Source organism: Anas acuta, chromosome Z, assembly GCF_963932015.1.
Source record: "Anas acuta chromosome Z, bAnaAcu1.1, whole genome shotgun sequence".
NCBI classification, from domain to species: domain Eukaryota; kingdom Metazoa; phylum Chordata; class Aves; order Anseriformes; family Anatidae; genus Anas; species Anas acuta.
In genome coordinates this window covers 47,618,932-47,639,872 of record NC_089017.1, presented here as the reverse complement: position 1 = coordinate 47,639,872, position 20,941 = coordinate 47,618,932, and the positions used below count along the sequence as shown (strand labels likewise).

General features: G+C 37.9%; 1 protein-coding gene and 1 long non-coding RNA gene across 7 annotated transcripts in view; one reads left to right on the top strand and one right to left on the bottom strand.

Annotated features, from left to right (window-relative positions):
- The window catches only part of LOC137847702 (uncharacterized), a 214,679-nt gene that overhangs the window by 116,372 nt on the left and 77,366 nt on the right, over window positions 1-20,941 (top strand). The gene's annotated exons all lie outside the window — the stretch shown is intronic.
- The window catches only part of NRG1 (neuregulin 1), a 468,454-nt gene that overhangs the window by 387,010 nt on the left and 60,503 nt on the right, over window positions 1-20,941 (bottom strand). The gene's annotated exons all lie outside the window — the stretch shown is intronic.

Here is a 20,941-nt window from a genome sequence, read left to right as displayed (position 1 = left end):
CAAGTGTGTGAAGAGATAGGTCAGGTGTTCTTCATTTGAAAATATATTTATCAATCCTTATACTTACAGACAAGCCATTCACTACTCTAATGAAAAAATGATCCTGATGCCAAGGTAGCAACAGTCAATTCACAGAGAGCAGAGAGGGTAGGTTACCATGTCTTGTTGCACTCCTAACCATTCCTCTAAAGCCTTATAGCAAATCCAGAATCTAGTCATGTCTTGATCTCAAAACTGCTATGGAAAGACTCTATGATTATCAAATAAAGTATTTACCCCCATAATCAGCATGAACACCTGTGACTCAAAAGACTCTGCAAAGAAGTGAATCCTGACTGTGAATTACAGTACTGTATACTTTTTGGTGTTTCAGGGGAGGGCTGATAACTGTACTGGGTTTCCCAGTGAAATCAGATTCAGCCTGTTTAACATCCCAAACAGTTCCAGTAAAAGGACGTGTGACTTTGAGCAAAATGTTTCTCCCCCTAAAATACAATAAATCATGCATCTTTATCATGTATAGCTAAATGTGAAAGAACTTACTGGATTCCAGACACTAGGGGAACGGCATACACCACCATAAAATGGAGGGGCCTGCACGAGCAGACAGCTGACTCCTCTTCTGAAGGAACAAATACCTTACCCTTCAGGAATCCAGCAAATTAAAATTGATATTATGCTTTTCCCTCAAAGCACACTCCTGCTTCAGAAGAGGAAAGAAAACTGCAGCAGGTGCTCTACAAGATGTAACATAGGTGCTGCAAACACAAGAACACAAAATGTGATCTGAAAACAACACAGGATAAAAAACACATGGGAAAGAAAAGAATTACATTGCCCTTCTACTAGCAGATCTTGGAATTCTACCTGCCGTACAAGAGAACAAGTCAGAAATATGGATAATGAATGTTTTATGAACAACAAGTAGTTATCTATAGTATCTGTCCCAGTCCTGGAACAGAAAACACACAGCCAAGTAACACTGCAATGAACATCCACCAATTACTAATAATGTTTGAATACTTAGCCAACAAAACTTAGCCAAAACTCCTTTGCTACTTTCTATTATTTATACCTAAACAAACCAGAAGAATTCTGCAACATACACAATAATGTAATATTCTTGGAAATTCTGTGAAATATTTGCATACTGAATAAGACTTCAACATTACCATCTGGCAACTGCTGTAGTGAGAATAACAAGTGTTTCATCTGAGGATCTCAAAGTGTTCTTGCAAATCAAATCTTTACAGTATTAACAAAGTATATATGTAACACATAAAATCCATTCTGAAGCAGAACAACTGCCATGTAGTCCTGTGTTTTGTCTCCAGTACTTGTAAATGTGAAAGGCTACTTGGAGAGATCATATTGGCATGCACTTTCTGCAGCACATTCCTCAAACTTCCCAGAAGCCATAGTTTAGGATAAGTGAGGTCACATCCCTCTGTTTGTTGCCCTCAGCAGCTGAGCAACATAATTAATTTCAGATTAAAAATCACATAGTACCCATTTTCTTATGTTTAGGGCTTAACAAGGATAAAGTAAAAAACAAGATATGATAGCCAAAATCATTCTGTATTAATAAAGAATATTTTTACATAAAATTTCTGCTAGTATGAGTTACTGGACTTGCCCTAAAAAAAGACACAAACATGTCAGAAGTCTGGGGACAATAAGTGTAAAGAAGCTTTCTTAAACTTTTTGTAGACGAGAAGGAAGAAAAGAAGGAGACAAGAAATCTTCACTTTTTTTTTTTTTTTCTAACTATGAAAGTTAATTCTGTCTATATAAATTCATTCATTCATTCATTCATTTATTTATTTATTTATTTATTTTTCTGCAAAGTGTATTAATTATTAACTGGTTCCTTTTATCTATTTGTGTGAGGTCCTAGTAGTAATAGGAATTACCACTGTTTGGTTGCTACTGGAAGATTTTAACACATTTTATTTTGTTTCTCATTGGAGAGATTGCTTTGAACTAGTTCACCTGTACCAAGCCCTGTCCCACATGAATGCACTTCACTATTTTAATTTGACCATGGCAGCATATGGCTGTGAGTTCACACACCATTTCATGACCAAATCCTGAGCTTTTACACAGAGCAGCCTTGCAGAGTCAAACTATACTGCCTGAGATGATGTAGTGGGATTAATTTCTTATGTCTTCAGTTAAGGAGGATGCCCTAGGAGATTTTCCAAAGGATTAGTATCAGTTAACAAACAACGATGAGTTTGTTGTCTATCATAAAGTGTCACCTACGCCAACAAGTAAACATTGCTTCTTATCCTAGCTTGTTTTAAAGCCGTTAGTAGAATCAGAAACATGATTGGACCTGAAAAACGATAGATGTGCAGAAGAGGTTGAGAAAAAGACATCTACATGTCAGGATCCACAAGGAAGGACACGAGTGACAGCATGCATCCCACCAAGAGAATTTGTGAAAGCCAAAGAAGAGCATGGAAAAGAGATGAAGAGGGGAATATGTTAGCAACAGCAGAAGGAGGTAGAAACTCAAGGTGAAAAACAGCAGCATGCTCCTTTTAAATCCATGGGGAAGTGGAGCATGGGGAGATTCTGTTTCGCATCAAGTGCTTTGCTTAAAACACCCCATCAGTTTGCTAAATTAAAATATAACTCAGACAGTTTTGTTTAACAACAACAAATGTCCTTTCTGTGTCTTTCAACCTTACCCAAGTTCCTGGGTCTTTGTATTACATGCTGAAATCAAGCTTCCCTGTCTTTAGCCATCTACCAGGACAGTTTCAACTTTTCTGTCTCAGAGTCATTGAGGCACTCCAACACAGACAGTAATCAGAAGAATATCTGAAAGTACTTGAGTATGTGGGGGGATGTATTTGTTTTGCTTTCATATGCTTCAGAGTTTAAAATGCATGCTGTTAAGGTTAAGAGGTGTATTATTAAGCTTTTCCCCAAAACATGTAGAACAGAAAGAACTTAAAAAAAAAAAAAAAAAGAATATAAAAGCAGGGACATTTAGTAATGGACATCAGAAATTGGACTTATTAAATAATGAGAACAGATGATAAAAAAGGAAAAGTAGCTACTCTCGCATCTTGACTTAGATGGGAAAATTACATTCATTTATCATGTTCCTGATGTAATTTTTAAATAAAAGAATTTCAATATACTTTGGTTCTTCAGTAAGGCTTCAAACAGCCTGAACACTTGGCATAACAGAGAGAGAACATTGAGAAAACAATTTATCAACAGCCATTACCTGAAGGCCCTCAGTTTCATTTCTGTCCAGAGAAGACTGGAAAGTCAAACTATGAGTGAACTCAGTCTCAAACTTTCTTTCTGACTTAAATACAGATCACATCCATCAACAATGTGCTTTTTTAATTTTAAAACTTTGGCTAATTCAATACATATGGATACTATTGACCTTGCTAACATTCATTTAGAAGATTCACTAGGAAAAGCCCCTGGATTTAATACAGCTGGAGTAACAAAATGAGACACGGTGGCTTGACCCTCCTCTGTTCTGGATTTACATGTAATCAAGTTGTAATTATTACCTCCCAAAGCCCTGAAGCTCAAGATGTCAGGACTTCTAGAAGTTCATAGTGCTGAATAAACTTTCTGGAAACAACCTTGCACAGCAGGCAAGGGACCTGCCTTGGGGACCCCAGCTCCCCTGCCAGGCTGACCCATGGGAATGTCAACCCAGGGCACAAGAAATCAGTGACTGTCCTCTACAATAAACCAAGTTTGGCAGAAATAGTAATGAAATGTTCTCAGTGCTACACTTTGTGAAAGGTTGTCGTAAGTCTGTCACATATTGGAGATCTAAAAATCACTGTGTTTTTTGACACAGCTTTCAATTTAAATTCCTGATTCTTCTCACAGCTCCTATCAAGTCCTCTGTATACTTTCTCTCTTGCAGTTTCAAACAGCCTCTGAGAGTGAGACTTTGTCCCACAACTGAATCCCTAAAAACATCTAGGAAAATAATACTCAATCTTCATATGGTGAAGATGGTCTTTTTTTTTTTTTTTTTTCTCATCCAAAAAGACCCCAGTAATGTTAGGAGTGTAAATGGTTTATTTAAAATTGTTCTCAGCATGTTTCTCTTTTAATTCTTTGATATAGGTTTTTCAGAATCTGCTACAGAGTATTTCCACATTTAGCTTGCAGCACACTATTGAATGTATAATTCTTTGCACCTAAATCAATCTAGGAAGTCACCTGCACAAGGGGGTTGGATGGGATGACCTCAAGAGGTCCCTTTGAAACTCAGTGTCTTCATTGCTCTCCCCAGTTCTGTACCACAGCCTCCGACTCCACTCAGCTCAAAACCACAGGACTCTCACTCACCTTACAACAAACCATCAAATACATATTCAAGTAAATCACTGTGTGTTGGCATACATCTGCGGCATCTGCATTTTTACAAACCCAGTTTTGAAAAGCCATTTTCTTACGTCTATACCACTCTCATTAGTAACAATAATAATAACAAAAATAATAGTAGTAAACAGATGGGGCATGATGGGGAGAAATACACAATAATCCTGAATAATAGTACTTCCTGCTCTAGTACAATTTACAGCTGAGATATAACTCTCAGACACAAGCAAATTACGTGGGAGGTTTTGTATCAAGTTTAGCAGCAGCAGTGCAACTGTGGCTTCTGCTGGGTCTCTCTTTGTTCACACCTTTTCACTTCTTGGCAGCATCTGCCATAACTGTTTTTTTTTTTCCTATTATCTCTTTATTAAACAAACAGAACTCATCTGAGAAGAAAACATGCAGGATTTCACCTGGAATTCATTTGGCAACACCTGGATATTAATACACTCAAGCTGTACCACTTGATCAATTGATGCTCTTATTGAAAGCAAATAGTTACACCAGAAGATTTATGTTACTCTGATGTCTTTTTTCTTTTCTGTGCCAGCTGAATTACTTGAATTATTTTTCAAATCTTTTTTTTTTTTTTTTTTTTTTTTTTTGTCAATGTATTTTTTCCCCAAAATATGATCCCAACTCTCTTATAACAAGGTCAAAAAAACAAAAAAGAAAATAAAACTACTCTCAACGTATAAGGAAGAGTAAACCTGTGGCTGAAGCCTGACATTAATTCCCACTCAAAAGCACCGGTACAGTGGTTCAGGAAGAGACTAGCTCATATGACAATTGGTGATGACCCAGGCTGCAGTAGTTGAGCTTTGTCAAGATCCAGTCTGCACAAAACCAAAGACAAAGGAGGCAGGTCTCAAGGTAGAGTGCAGATGACACTTCAGTTCTTTCCCTACTCTGCAGCTCAGTTTACAATTCCTAGCATGAGGCTGAGACCTCTAAATACAGATGCAGAGTGAACTTGTCTTCAGAGAGGGCTGACAAGAATTACACCAAGTTCTCAGTCTCGGTCTAGCTTCCCTCTGGGTATGGACAGGTCTTCATTAACATAAATATTAAGGGGTAGGCTATCGTGTTAGACACTGCTAAAAGTGTCCTTGAGTCTAATCTATATACTGAAAGGACAATAAAAAGATAAAAGAAATAGACAATAAATACTGTAGGGCATCACTCTTACTTTGAAACTCTCTTGACATGCAAGCTCACAATTCTAGTAGATGTCAAAGGATAAAATTGGCGAACAAATGCAAGAAAAAGTTGAAAACAGCAAGAAATCATGTCTAATTTATTACTCTGTGTTTAAGTTCTGCATTAATTAGTCATACCCTCTAATTTCACTTATTCTGCCTTGAGACAGAAAAGAATCACTAAGCTAAAGACTGCAGTAACCTACCCTGGGGAAGGAGTATGCTCTGGAAATATCTAATTTTAGAAAGCAATGTAATTCTGTTGATTATGTTAATAACAATACCCAAATGCTAACTTTGCAGTTGAAAAATGCTTGAGGGAGATCATGACTTAGCCTGTTAGTGCACTTATTTTTTTTTTCCTCAGGAGTCAAAAATGCCAGTCTTTAGCAACTAATAGTATAAAATGTTCATTTGATTCTGTATGAATGCCTTTATGGGCACAAACATGATCTTTACCAGAGGTAATATCTTCTAGAAACCACCATTTTAAGTTACAATATTTCAATATCTTGCAAAACACACCAACAAAACATTAAACTAGATCAGGTCACTTCAAATACTCTGGCTTCAATAAGTGTGAGGTCAGACAGAAGTGAGCCTACTCTTCATTGAGGGGTATTGAGATGTTGGGGTGAATTTACATCATCTGAAGAACTGCCCCCACAGCTCCTGCTGACTTCATTAAGGAATATGAGGCGTATCATCCTGGGGAGAAAATAAATGATGAAGTAACAGAATAAGAAAGAAAGTAACTGGGCTTGGGCTCCAAACCATGCACTACAAATAGAGGGCAATGTGAGTGTATTCTTATTAAAAGCTCCACAGGATAGCTTTAAATTCAAGTCTAATCGGAGGGTCCCCTGGGGTTGTACTCCACCTCTGGCATGCCCACCACTAAGACATGTCACTCTAATTATTTAACACCCAGATTTAGGAATTGTTTTTGAGACAGTTGTTATCTCCCTATAACACTCCCTTCCACCTTTAAATCACCAAGTTCTACTACCAACACAATCTTGAGTTTAATGAGATTTTTATGGAAATTAAATACAATATTCTTAAGAGTGAGCAAATACTGCAGTGATTTTTCATGTGAAGATGCTAGACAAACATCAGTCTATAAATTCAAAGTATTTCTTCCTTTATCTTTAATTTAAATATATACTTATATATATACATGTATTTCCACTTCCCCTCCGTGTTTTTGACTGGTCCTTTTGGTAACATAAAATGACTATGAAATTAAAATGTTTATTGGAATGAATATTTAGCTAAACACAGCTAGACAACTGTGCAGTAAGGTATAGCATTATTTACAGTTACACAGGGAGAGGTGATCCATACTTCTTAACTGGGTTGTATGAGCTGATCTTTGGAAAACACATACAAAATTCCACAGGTGTTCAGCTGTTTCATCAACATCTTTTCAAGAAGGAAAAGAAATAATCCACAGCTAGACACCTCAGAAATATCTAGTAATTAAATTATATCTTATTAGACTTGCCCAAAACAATGCAGAGGCAAACTGGCCAAAACGTTAGTGTCAAGCACTCCAACTACTCTGGTAGTAAGGCCATTTTTCTCTAGACTTTCTGGCTTAATAAATAAATAAATAAATAAATTAGTGATGAGTGATGAGGCTAACCCCCCCTTGAAAGGTTACAAGAAGGTGCAGAAGTGAGCAGAAGGGATTTGAAGTTGTCCCAGAAGAATAAATGAGTGTGGATAGCATTTATACAGCAACATATGTTATGAGATAAAGACAATCATGAAGAAATGATGTGTTTTCATTTTGATACTAATAATCAGTCACATAGGTCAGTGTGTACCTAACCTATTACATATTCTTAAAATAACAAACACATTTCTTCTAAATTATCGTTCTGAGTCTGCGTATCTGACACTGTAGTGTTTTTGTCAAGAGCTTATTGCCATCATAATAATAAAAATGCATAATTCAAAGCCATATTAAAGAAGACAAACAGTTGGCATGATAACCTTGAACTTGCTGTGAAAAGTAATAATGCAGTACTCGCCAATTAAGAAAATTAGTTTCTGAGAAACAGGGCAGAGCTATATAAGAAGACATAGAAAACTGACTGTAATTTAAGGCTAAATGAATATTCTAAAGAGGTCACAGTAAAGACTTGTTACTGAACTGATTTCTTATCCCAACCCTTCCAAGTCCCATGATACCTCCATTCCTTCAGCATACAGTATTTTTCCTTCACTGAAAAAAATAATTTAAAAAAAAAAAAAGTTATTCAACATGTACAGGAGTCTTCAACATATTAGATAGCATAGAATTCTTTTCTAATTATTCTCCTGGGACTCACAAAGCAACATATTCATATATATATAAAACAAGACAAACAAAGATCTGCTGAATCTGCTGAAGAAAATGGTGTTGCTTAGTCTGGAGAAATGGACACTGGGGAGATTTCATCACTCTCTACAACTACCTGAAAGGAGGTTATAACAAGGTGAGTTTTGGTCACTTTCCTCAAGTGACAAGTGATAGGATGTGCAGAAACAGCCTCAAGTTGCTCTGGGGAAGTTTAGACTGGATATTAAGAATAATTTCTTCATGGAAAGGGTGGCTAGGCATTGGAGTGGGCTGCCCAGGGAAGTAGTAGCATCCCCATTCCTGGAGGTAATACCTGGAGGTGTTTAAGAGATGTTTAGGGACATGGTTTAGTGGCAAACTTGGTAGTGTTAGGTTGATGATTGAACTCGATGATCTTATGGGTCTATTCTGAACTATATGATTCTATGATTCTATATCCTAACTCGTAAAAAAAGAAAAACAAAAATCTAGTCAAAGGCATCAAAGTCTCAGAAAAAGGGGTGATGGTTTGTGAAGATCAGATTCCAAAGATTTTGTACACTTTAGCAGGCATATATGAAGTAGTTTCTTTACCTTTAGTATTCAGTTTTAATACCTTCAATCACATTTTTTGAAGGTTTTGAAAGATGGAATGAAGACTAGGGTGTTGAGATGGTTTTGCTGAAATGGGAATCAATTCCAGTGTGCCACTAGATCCTGACTAAGTAATGTGGAATAAAAACAGCAGCAATACTGCAGTCAATTTTGACAGTATCAGCCTTCAAAATCCAGTGAAGTATAGCATCAGAGCTGCTTTCAATACAAGCATCTGAGCCAAGATATTAAGCTGTTTTACAGGTAACGTTAAGTTTGTGATATGACATACGATACGATACGATACGATACGATACGATACGATACGATACGATACGATACGATACGATACGATACGATACGATACGATACGATACGATATATACTGCAACAGGAAGCGTGGAATCTGAGGATCATCTCGTCTTTCCCATCCTTGGTCCCCACTCAATCCACCATCACCTCCAGAAGAGATAGGGTTCTTTCATAACAACATAAAAGAGTCTGTTTGGAGACCTCCTATTAAACTAGATAGTAAAATCTTTTGATTTTAGAAGGGAAAAAATAGAGCACTGTTGAATACGTATGACAATCCTACCTGAGGTCTCTACTTGAAATGTTGTGCAGCTGTTTGGAATAAAGTCTCAACAGGAATATTTGCTTTCATTCCTTAAAATAGATTGGAGACAAAATGTTCAAACATACCTTCAAAATTTAGTAACCTGTTTACCGCATGCTTCGTTTTAGCTAGAGAATAGGAAGTGGAAAACAGGTCATATGTCTGAGGAAACATGTTGCATGCTTCAGTCATAAAGCTAAGCACCTAGCATCTGCATTTGATTTCCAGTGACTGGAGTCCTTCTTGCATCCCAGCAGTTCTCTGAACAACCAATTCACTCCATAAGAACACCCTTTGTTTCTTCTTGTGATATCTCTTCTCACATGCCAGCCTCTTGTCTATTATTATTATGACATGAACATATTCTATGATATTTTAAGAAAAACATAACTGAAGTGTTAAATGATTCAAGAGAAATTATGTTGCAAACTTGGAAGCTTCTTTTCTCATGATTCCTTAGGAAGATTTGGAGTATGGTTATCTTGTAGTGTGAATATTCATCCAAGCAGTAAAAATAATAAACCATATTAGAAACTAATTTTTTTTTTCTGAATGTGTACTTTGTGAAAGTACTGTGAAATTTCTGTTCATTTAGGTTACACACAAAATTCTTACCAGTGAAAACTAAAGAGAAGAAAAATGTCATGTTGTTGTTCTGTTAAGGTTGAAAGGTTTATTTTTAGGGATTAATTTCTGACTTTTTATATGTCAAACTAGCTACTGCTTGACAGTAGCTACTGTATAAGTCTTGATATTCATTGCCATATTTACAGCATCCACTAAAAGCTCTGGTAGGTAGAAATAGTATGCAGGTCCATTCTGAACACTTCTTGCTACAATTGGAAACAGATGTTACTCAACAGGAAAAGGAATTTAATGAATGTTACCAGTTGGTTTTCTAAATGTAAAATTCTTCTTTCTGTTACACATTCACGTGTTTTGAATTTTGTTTACTGATCAAATAGCACCCTTATATGAAACAGAGAAACTGCACCTCAGTTTCATCCCCACATTTAAGCCTCTTGTTGGCAGAACATTTCGTGACATTGCTGTCATCCTCAGACATGGAGAAGGTGAGTCAGGCGGAGTTTTTCTGTAGAGAAGTGAGAATAGAAAGCTGCCCTTTGTTCATGTTTCTCCACGGACTTTCAGAAACCGTCAGCTTGTGCTTCTGAAAGCACTGCCAGTACTGCAGATAGTGCCCACTACCAAGGTGATCCCAATCATTTCATATGTAGCTCTTCAAACTCACACATTTCTTTTCATACCAAGAAGCACAGCAAGTCCCTTAGCTAAAATAAGTGACTCTGCCAAAAACTTTGCTCATTTTTAAGAGCTTAACTTTAAGAATGAATTTCTGAAACTTTTTGAAATGGTTTTATTTTTTCTTTCTTTCTTCTTTTACCCCCTCCAAACTTCATCTGATTCCACAATAAGTAGTGCAAAACAAGCTGCTTAAAATGTCTCTTCCTTTCCATTAGGTGGATTGGACAGGACATATTTGTGTACAGTCAAAGACAGTGAGCTATGAAGATTATCACCAGGATCTCTCAAAGGAGAGAAATGGTCTTATTTCCTGCAAGAAATAAGAAGGGGAAAGAAGCTGGAGGGAAGGTAAGAGAAAGTAGAGAGGAGGAGGAGAAGGAGTTGACTGCTTTAATCTTGGTGCTGAGTATCATGGGAAGCCTCCTAGCACTGAGGCATGCATACACATTCAGGTCACCAGGCTGTTGCTCACTGGTAAGAAATGGGGGGGAAAAAATAATAATAATAATTAAAAACAAAACAAAACAAAAACAATAACAACAAAACAATGTAAGTGCTGCTGGGGAAAAAGAAGGGTGCAAACAGAATGGCCACCATGCTCCTGAAAGTCTGGATGTCTTGAACTTAACTCAGAGGTATTAGAAGAAAGATTTCCATGTTTTCTTCACCAACATAGGCCTTACACTGAAATGTACAATATGACATTAGAGATTCTTACAATTAGACTTTTCATTTTCATTTTACCATCTGTCAGAAACACAAATTTGCCTTCATCAAGTATTAGAATAATAATGACCTCTTACTGCTTGTTTTCCCTCCTGGTCTTTATAACTTAAAAAATCTACACTGCAAATGAAAATCAACTCTACCTACACTGCAAATGAAATGTGGCCCTGTATTTTTTGCTGGCTGGTAAGGACACAGAACTAGCCTTAGGAAGAGAGAAAGTAAGAGAAAGATGGTATCTCAGAAAATGGAATGAGAAACCGGAAAAACTCTACATCTGTTTCTGGTGTTTCAGGACATCCTTTAAGGTTTGTCTGTAAGACAAGTGGCAACTACAGGAAATAAAACATAGCGTTCTTGCTCTGAGCTCATATGATGTTCACTTGCCAGCACATAACTGACTCATCTGTAAAAGGTTTTGAGATGCAGTGATGAATAAAGTACTGTAGAAATGGAAAATGTTAATCTAATGATATGCAAAGATATGCTAGGAATAGCTTTAGCTGCTGAGGCACAAAAGGAATGGGAAAATAATTGATAGGAAAATAGCCAGTTAGTAACCTGTATGAAAATTTTACCTTTGGAGAGGCTCAATGTGAATTTTTCAACTATGCAAAACCCTCCCCATGGGCCAGCTCTGGTCTTCAGAGTGTTTTTTGTTTCTGAAGAATTAAGAGACTTGGAAATATACTGAAGCAATTTGTTTAATTGACAGTTCTGCCAAACTACTGCCAACCAATCTTAGAATGAATTCATAGTTTTATCTTGTGCTGAAGTATTTGTGCTCTAATAAATCATTTAAAATAGCTGCCTTTTGGGAATGTTTGGAAAAATAAATGGTGATGCAGCACAAAATGTTTATATGGAAGGGAAGGGTAAGGAGACAGATATGTATAAATAAACTAAACAACGTCTTATTATTTACCTGGATTTTGAGGAAAACATTAAACTGTCTCTTAATTTCCCTTTGGGAGGAGACCTAAAGTGGGCATAGTGTGCCTATGTGCAGGGCAGATGCCTTTGAAGCAAGCTGTGCTCAGGAAAGGTCTAGGTTTGCTCATATATTTTCATTTGTCCTGATTAACTCCATGGCAAAGAGCAACACAGAGCATTCCTGAGAACCATAATACTTCAGCTCCAGCTGAAGGGAATCCTCCTAGTGATAGGACAAGGGGTGATGGTTTTAAGCTGAGTGTAGATTTTGGTTAGACATAGGGAAGAAAATTTTTATGATGAAGATGGTTAGACAGTGGAACATGTTGCCAGAGGAGCTGTGGATGCCCTGTCATTGGAAACATTCAAAGCCAGGTTGGACAAAGCTTTGAGCAACCTGATCTAGTGAAATACATCCCAGCCAATGGCAGGGGAGGTAGACTAAATGATCATTAAAGGTTCTTTTCAACCTAAACAGTTCTTATAATTCTGATTCTATGAATCTGCACTTGAACCTATTCCAGCACAAAGTGATGATGCAGATTGCTGAGGAAGGGGTGTTTCTTCTCAATGAAAATTGCATAACAGAAGAATTTCATATTTTTTTTCCCCATTTGTTTCTTTAAAACTACTAATGCACGCTGATATTCTGTACTTGGGTTTCAAGATGCCATCTTTACATCCAATCTCTCATTTCATTTATTTATCTATTTTTTTTATTTTTGAACCCAAGACATTAAGTAATTCTTTCTAAAAATCATCTTATCTTCAATGACTTATTCTGCCAAATGGAAAAATGAATAAAATAAAAAGTTATAGCTGTCATATCCATGCATTATGTGTCAAGAACAAACAAAGGGAAAGAAAAAAAGATAAAGTCAAACTTTTGAAATTAGCAAAGATATCAGATTTAGAAAAGTAAATAAAATCCATTTAAAAAAAATCATTTGGTAGGATCAACATGCAAAATAATTTTGTGAAGCAAAATTTTTTTTGAAGTTTACCACTAAAAATTTAACGGAAACCATTTTTCCATTTCAAAATGTCATTTCATAAAATCCTATTCCCAGAAACATTTCCTAGCAGCTCGTATTTTTAAAGTACTTTTAATTAGCATTACTACTATTTTGGTGATCCTGGTAATCAGACAGAAGCATGCATACAATTACGTGTTCTATTACCTGCAACAATAACTATCTTTGGCTAGCATCATAAAAGCTAAGTGAATAAATGCTTTACTGAACTATTTTTTTATTTTTTTTTTTTGCTTTGATCAGATATTTAAAACTTGCTCCTGGCAACTGCCACCATTCTTCCTGTCATCTTTCTGTTACTTTGTAAAATATGTTGTTTTTTTTCCTTTCTTACAGCCTTCTCATAACCTGCCCCCCTAAGCAGACAGACAGGTGACAGCAGAAAAATCCTTCCATGACTTGACAGCAAGAAGAATTAAAACCCCAGGCGGACAATAGAGGGCTGTTTGCTGTAAATACCAACATTGAATTGCTTCCCTGTTCATCTGGGGGACTTACAGATTTGTAACCATCATCAATGATCCTGCAGCTGCAACATTTGATGCATGGCCTCTTCCCTCCATTGCATAGACCACGGCAGCTTGTCCTCCTGGCAAGAAGTCTATGCCTGGTATCAGTTAAACAAAGCATTTTTCTCCCAAAGCAAGCTTCACTTTGAAGAATTACTCTGATATTGGTCCCAAATGAACCACCTGTCACATCAGTCTCATGACCTTTCTGTTTCCAAATGTGTTTTGACCTGATCAGTGAGAGAATTGTTGTTCTGCAAAATACATTTACCCTAAAGAAGCTGATGTTACTTTTCTTTCTGACTCCTGCATCAATTGTGTTTGTTCTTTCTTCATTACACATAGCTTCATGCATTCCTTATACTTTTTGTGTCAATCTCAAGGGGAATATACTTCCAACGCTTCTCATCTGCTTCCTGCAAACTGTCTTCAGCCCCTTGAGGGTAATACAGGGATTGTTTTCCCCAGGCATTATCCCAGAGATATTGAGGTGTCTTCTCTTAGATAAATTTCTGGTTCAAATAAGAAATGAAGGTCCTTTCATGGGCTTGCCATACTCTTTTGAATAGTGTACCTCAGGGGTCTGTCCTGGGACTGGTACTGTTTAATATCTTTATCAACTCTATATGCTGTTTAATATCTTTATCAGTAGACAGTGGAATCAAGTGAACCCTCAGCAAATTTGCAGGTGACACCAAGCTGAGTGGTGTGGTTGGTGTGATAGAAGGAAGGGATGCCATCCAAAGGGACAAGCTTGAGAAGTGGGCCCACATGAACCTAATGATGTTCAAGAAGTCCAAGTGCAAGGTACCGTACCTGGGTCAGGGCAGTCTCAGAGAGGAGTACACACTGGGAGAAGAATACATTGAGAGCAGCCCTACAGAGAAGGACATGGAAGTTCTGGTGGACGAAAAGCTCGACATGAACCAGCAGTGTGCTCTTGCAGCCCAGAAGGCTAACTGTGCCCTGGGTTGCATCAACAGAGTTGTGATCAGCAGGGGAGGGAGGTGATTGTCCCCCTATTCTCTGCCCTTGTGAGGCCCCACCTGGAGTTCTGCATCCAGGTGTGGAGTGCCCAGCCCAAGAAGGATGTGGGGCTCTTAAAATGGGTCCAGAGGACGGCCACAAAGATGATCAGATGGCTGGAGCACCTCTTCTGTGAAGAAAGACTGAGAGAGCTGGAGCTGTTCAGCCTACAAAAGAGAAGGCTCCGAGGGGACGTCATTGCAACTCAAAAGGGACTTCATACTCCTGTGAAATCAGGCCTGGTGTCAAATGACAACAAGATGTCAATTTCTGCTGACTTATATTGTGGTTCAGACCTAAAAAGATACAATGTGAAGCACAAATAATTTGTGGTAAAAATTAATCAGGGGACAAGCACGACACTTTAGCAGCTATGTCAAAGCAAATTCTTGAAATCCAGACATGACTAAGCAGTAACGGTAAGAGACAACACCTAACCTTTTTTTTTTCTCACTGGATCTGTTCACCAAAACATACAGTAGAGTTGAAAATCAGAGTAGACCAAAAGTAAACAAACATTTGAACCAAAATCTAACCTCAGTGTTGGGCAACTGGACATCTACCAAAATGTTAGATGATAGCATGAACATCTTCAAAATAAATAACTACAAAAAACTGCTTAATAGATGACAATATTTCATACCCAGGTATCAGCTCATTTCCTCCAGAAGACAACTCCAGATGAAGTTGCTTTATGAAAACTCTGTAGTTAGGAAGAAGCATCAACATCTGTTAGAAGCCTTGAGGGAATACAAAAAAAAAAAAAAAAAAAAAAAAACAGAGAAGAGAGAGAGAAGAAAGAAAAAGCACATAGCAGAGAGGGTGCTGAAGTTCATCTCTTCTGCAGACAGTGATAGATGGAAGTTGCAACAAATGGCAGAAAAGATCTGAGGAGAGTGGTTTCCAGGTTTCCATCCTGTTTCAACACTGATCGCAGAAAGCGCATAGCAAGGACCATACATTTGCCCATGCAAGAGACAAGGTAAAAAGAATAACATGTGTTGATATGTCCTCTCTTTTCCCCCAAAGACAAGTTCATTTTCTCAGCAATTCACAGGAGGAAGTACAGCCAATTTAAGGATAGCATAGTGACATTTTCCAGCACCTCAACATTTCCTGTGGCAGAAGCATCCTTTCTGACTTAAAGTTTCACCCTTAATTGTATTTCTGGACTCAGGGCTCCAAGTTATTCCAGTTAGCACATTTTAATACACTGTAAAAAGGATATCTTCTTTTATATATATATATATATATATATATATATATATATATATATATATATATATATATATTGTCTAATGGCAAAGTTCTCCTGCAAGATCCTTTCCATTCTCCTGAATACAGGGGCTGCCATTCTTCACAACAACTGGGGAGCAGTGTGGGTGCAAGACCTGCATCCATGCATACTAGTCACTCAATAATATACAGCTGCTGTCTTGGTGTCCTGTCCTGCAGCCACTCCTCCTTCTGTTTGATCTCCAAGTCCCGTGTACCTGGTCCTCATCTGCCATCTGACATATTAATATTTTATGAATAAACAGTCTGAGTTTGTTCAGTTGTTTTAAACAGCAGACTAAATTAATGTCTGTGAGGCCAGAAGGAAATCATTCATCAGGTTTGGTTTTCAGGTGGCTCTTTTCTACAAATAATATAGTTTCCACCCAGAACTAGCTCTGATTGTACCAGCTTGATTACCTTCTGTTCCCCCCTGCTGTTTGCTGATTCTAAGGGACTGTGATGGATGCCTCTAAGCATTTCAGGTTTCAAGCTTGCTTATGGGTGAAGACTGTGACCTTCTAAGGGCAGACTAACATGTTAGAAGCTGAGGCATGATTCAAAAACCTTTCATTTTTTTGGCCAGCTATCCAACACCTTACTTGGATTTCATGGATCAGTGCTAGGAATTTGACTGCATTTCCCTGAACTTCAGACTCTTGTCTGTTCTGTTCCACCCATAATATCAAGAAAGAGCACATTTGGAAATGTAGGTGTTACTGATCAGCACCTCAGTAGACAACCAAGGCCTTCTCAGGTCAGTCTTGACAGCAACATCATGAGATATCAGATACGCAGCCACAATTTTTCAAAGGGTCTCTGTTTGACCATAATCACTTCTTCCTATCAAAATTCTTTTTAAAAAAATTCAATGTATTATTAACCTGTCATAAAGACTGTAAAAAATAGTTTCTTGGTGCACTACTTAGAGTGAGGGAATTCTCATAAAGCCTGTGGAGCCTGCATGTTTAATTTTTTCATGATAGCCTTTTTGTCGGTTCATGTCTACACGCCTTCACTATATTATTATTCCCTCTGGTCAAGTTCACCTTTTTTCTTCTTTACCAGCAGAAATGGGGTTTTAAATCAGCTGTTTTTACTGTTGGTTCTATAGACAAGCTGTGAAGTGAAATGAAACACAGTCAGAGCACAAATGAAACACACGTTCACTTGCTGTGGTCTTGTTAGACACATTTCCAGCTTCTTCCATGGGATTCACTTTTAGTCCTTTCCAACATCACAAGCCCACCAGTGGCTAACTTTTGCTTTGAAAATTTTATACAATAACCAGACTTTTCATTCTGAGCCATTATAGTCTAACTGCACAGTATTTGCTCCTATCAGAGTCAGGCCCAGCTATTTTGCTTTGCAGAAAATTGCCATTTTCTAAATTAACAGACCAGCTCACTGCTTGAATATTGCTCTCTCTCTGTTTCAAGGGTAGGTTAGCAGCTACACAGTTACCCAAACTCATTGTTTTCCCTGGTCCCACCACCAAGTCTGAATGCTGAAGTGGAAAGCACCACCAGACAATAACAAAACTAAGGTACTTTAAAATCTGAGGTATCTCACTTTTGAAGGTAATTACCTATGTCAGTGGAGATTACTTTAGCGTTTTAATGGATAGAGACAACTTAGTTTTCTTTCTCTGGGAGAAATATGCAAACTTTCTTCTGACACTTCCTATTTAATAAGAGAAACTGTAGAAAGAAAAAAAATTCATAAACTATCTAGTAGAGGTAAAAGCCAAACTAGCAAAACAGCATGCTATGACTGTAGACTGACACAAGAGCTACAAACAAGTATTTGTATTAAAAACAAAACAACAACAAAATGATGTCTTTTATTCACCTAATTTGAATAATGACAAAAATAAGAACACTGTACATGTGTGGTAGTAATTTTAGAAGGGGAACGCAGAAGAGGTTTTGCATATTTAGACATGTTCTCCCTTTATTGTTCCAAAAGTGAATTTCTGATGAGTACTGTTGAAAAAAAAAATTACACAGTTCTTTAGAAAATAAATTTAAAATTAGAATCACAGGGTTTTTTTGCAAGGTTCTTCTCTGAGAGGTTTATTTATCAGAAGGAAAAAAAAAAAGTGTTAGCTTTTCCGTCTTGCTGAACTCTCCTACATGGAGCAACAAACTTAGAGATTTGCAAGGATACATCACAGAGAAAAAAGTTTAATCACATCAAGGCAACTAAGGTTTTAGCTGTGACATGTTACACAGTTCTTCAGCTTTCAAAATAATGTAAAAAGAAGAATTAGAGCAAACAATCATAATGTTCATAATAAAAATATATTAGACTTTGAAACAGTGTTGTACTAAAAGTCACACACATATTCCCAGCTTATTCCAACATCAAAAGCATTAAAAGATCTTGATTTCAACTTTGAATTTCTATATCTGTCAGATTAAGATATCAGACAAGTTGCAGATGTAATTGATAAAAAATCAGTTATTTTCATAACTCTATATTAATTGTAAAAGGGTAAGACCATGCCAAGAACTGAACAGAGTGCATTTTTTCTACAAACATGCTCCACAGCATGCAATCAAAACTAATCTATGACTTTGCTGAAAGCTTCTTCCTAACTTATATAAAGGTTACTGAGCAGAAGATAGAGATGTGAAAAAAAAGTTCCATAGACATTACTCTGATATATGGCACCAAAATGCAAATGAGCCCACCCCTTTGGAGAAAAGATTTTATTTACCCTAGGATAAGCATGAGCAGAATCATCCTCTTCCTGTTTCATAAAAACAAACAAAATGAAGTACCAGAAATTAAAACAGGTAGGCTTTCTGCTACAGGTAAAAAATAAATTGTTATGCCTATTACCTCTATGTGTAATAGAATAAACATCAAGCACTGTATTGAATTATGATTCACCATTTAACTCTTCCTATTATTGTTAACAATAACTAGTGTTAGAGGAGTGATTATTAGATTGCAAGTCATTTCAGTATGCCAATAATGTATTTAATATAATAGCAATGTTTCTTTAAATCCAATTTCTTATTATCGATTTCACATACTACAATTATGATGCAAGAATCTTAGTTACAATAAAAAAATGCATTGACTCTAGACAATTAGCCATTTAGTATCTGACAGAGAATATCAGTCCCTTCTCTTCTATATTCTTGTTAGACTACAAATTTATATGTTTTGTTAATAGTTGCAGCTTAAAGTTATTGCTGCTTGGTCCAGGCCACTGCATAGGTACCTTCTGGGTACAGCAACCTCACAGCAACCTGTTAAGTCAGAGTGAATTGAACCACTGGGCAGTATTCAGACCTCCTATGGTATCAGAGCTTAAAAAACACGATAAGCAATTCAGACGGCTTGCTAAAACTTTAAAGCTTTTAGTGGGTTCATTCGACCAAGTGCTCAAAGCAGTCTGAATGGTTTTCACCAAGTGACTGCTGGATAGCGTCCCCTGCACTGCAAACAAGCCTTGGAGATAATGGAAAAGAGGCTTAAAAATCACATCGTGCCTGTCGATTTGGTGCCGTACATGATGATTCAGTCATGCAGAACAAACACCCACCAGCTGTCAAAGCACTGGAAGCGCTGAGGCTGTTTTTGCTGGTGTGCTTTCACAGCATGCTGCCCAGTTCCTAGGGCCTCTCCTCCCCTATAATGGGCAGTTCCAAAGCCTTGCAGGACTGTGTATGGCATCCTCCTGTGAGGCCAGGGACAAGTTGTCACCTGGGAGGGAGCTGCTGGTCTAAGCGTAGAGATTGCGAAAATTATTTCCTAACTGGTAAGAAACCCCAGAGCAGGTCTCACAGCAGAGCAGAACAGGGAGGGTTTCATCACTTGTACTGGGTACCCACGGTGCTGTGTCTGCCTGCAGATACCCTGCCGTGGAGCAGCACGCATACTGTCCCACAGACCTGTGGACTGAGCCAAGGTTGTCCCAGGTGCACAGGGAACCAGCAAGGGTGCCTCTGAGTGACAGGTCAGACAAAGCCAACAGGGCACTGCTCCCTGCCCCTGCATGCAGCTGGGAAAAAAAAAAATAATAAAATAATAATAAAAAAAAAAACTAAACACTGTAGAAGGCTCTGAGTATAAACAAGTGAGCATGCTTTTCTTTAAGGAAAAAGGGAGGGTGATGCATCAGACTGTGTAAAGCAAAAGCCCAGTGCTGTAAGAAAGGACTTTTTCTAGCTTCAACAGGTCAAAGGCAGAATCGGATCCAGTGGCAGGGAGCAAAAACTAGTCTAGTTCAATCCAGGACTCACAGACAACAGCAAAAAATAGGGGATAATTAACTGCTGGATGGGGACAGCAGGGGAAACAGCATGTTCTCTGTTTCTCTTCATCTCACACATGGAGGAGGAGCAGCTGTTCGTGCGAAAGAGCTGCTGTAGTTTAACTACGCCCTATCTGGGAAACTGCAGGAGTCCCGAGTGACATGCCCCAGCCTGTGTTATTCAGGAGGTCAGCTCAATCTTCCTCACATTGCCCTGCATTCATACAAAGCACTGTGAAAGCACTCAGTGCCTGCCCTTGCCTTTCTTCAGAAGTCCACCATCACTCCCTGCAAATGTATGGGCTCATCAGTAAAAGAGGATCGCTCTCACCCCATGGTCAAAGACTGCAGAGAAAACTTAAGGTCCTACAAGGGGCTTTGCTGAACACACAGACCCCACATAACAATTACCTGGCAATCACTTTCAGGAATAGCATGAGCTGTGCAAACACTGCCCTTGATTATGAACACTTGACATTATTATTGCTCTTTGCAGTTACAGGCGATCCTAGACACCTCAGCTTACAGTGACCAAGTACTGCCCTATTTTCTGCTCCCATCTACTTACCTATATTGGCTCCTGAGGTGGGCAAGTGTATAGAAGTAGTACAAACAGGGGCTGTGAACAGCTCAGAAACGATTTTCATTCTGCTTGAGAAAAGTACATTTTACCCTCTGTAATGTCTGGCATTACAGTATTTCCTGGCTGTTCAAAGCCACTGGTAAAGGTAATTCTGTTTGAATAAACCAGCATCTTGAAGGCACTCTGGCACCTTCTCTACTACCC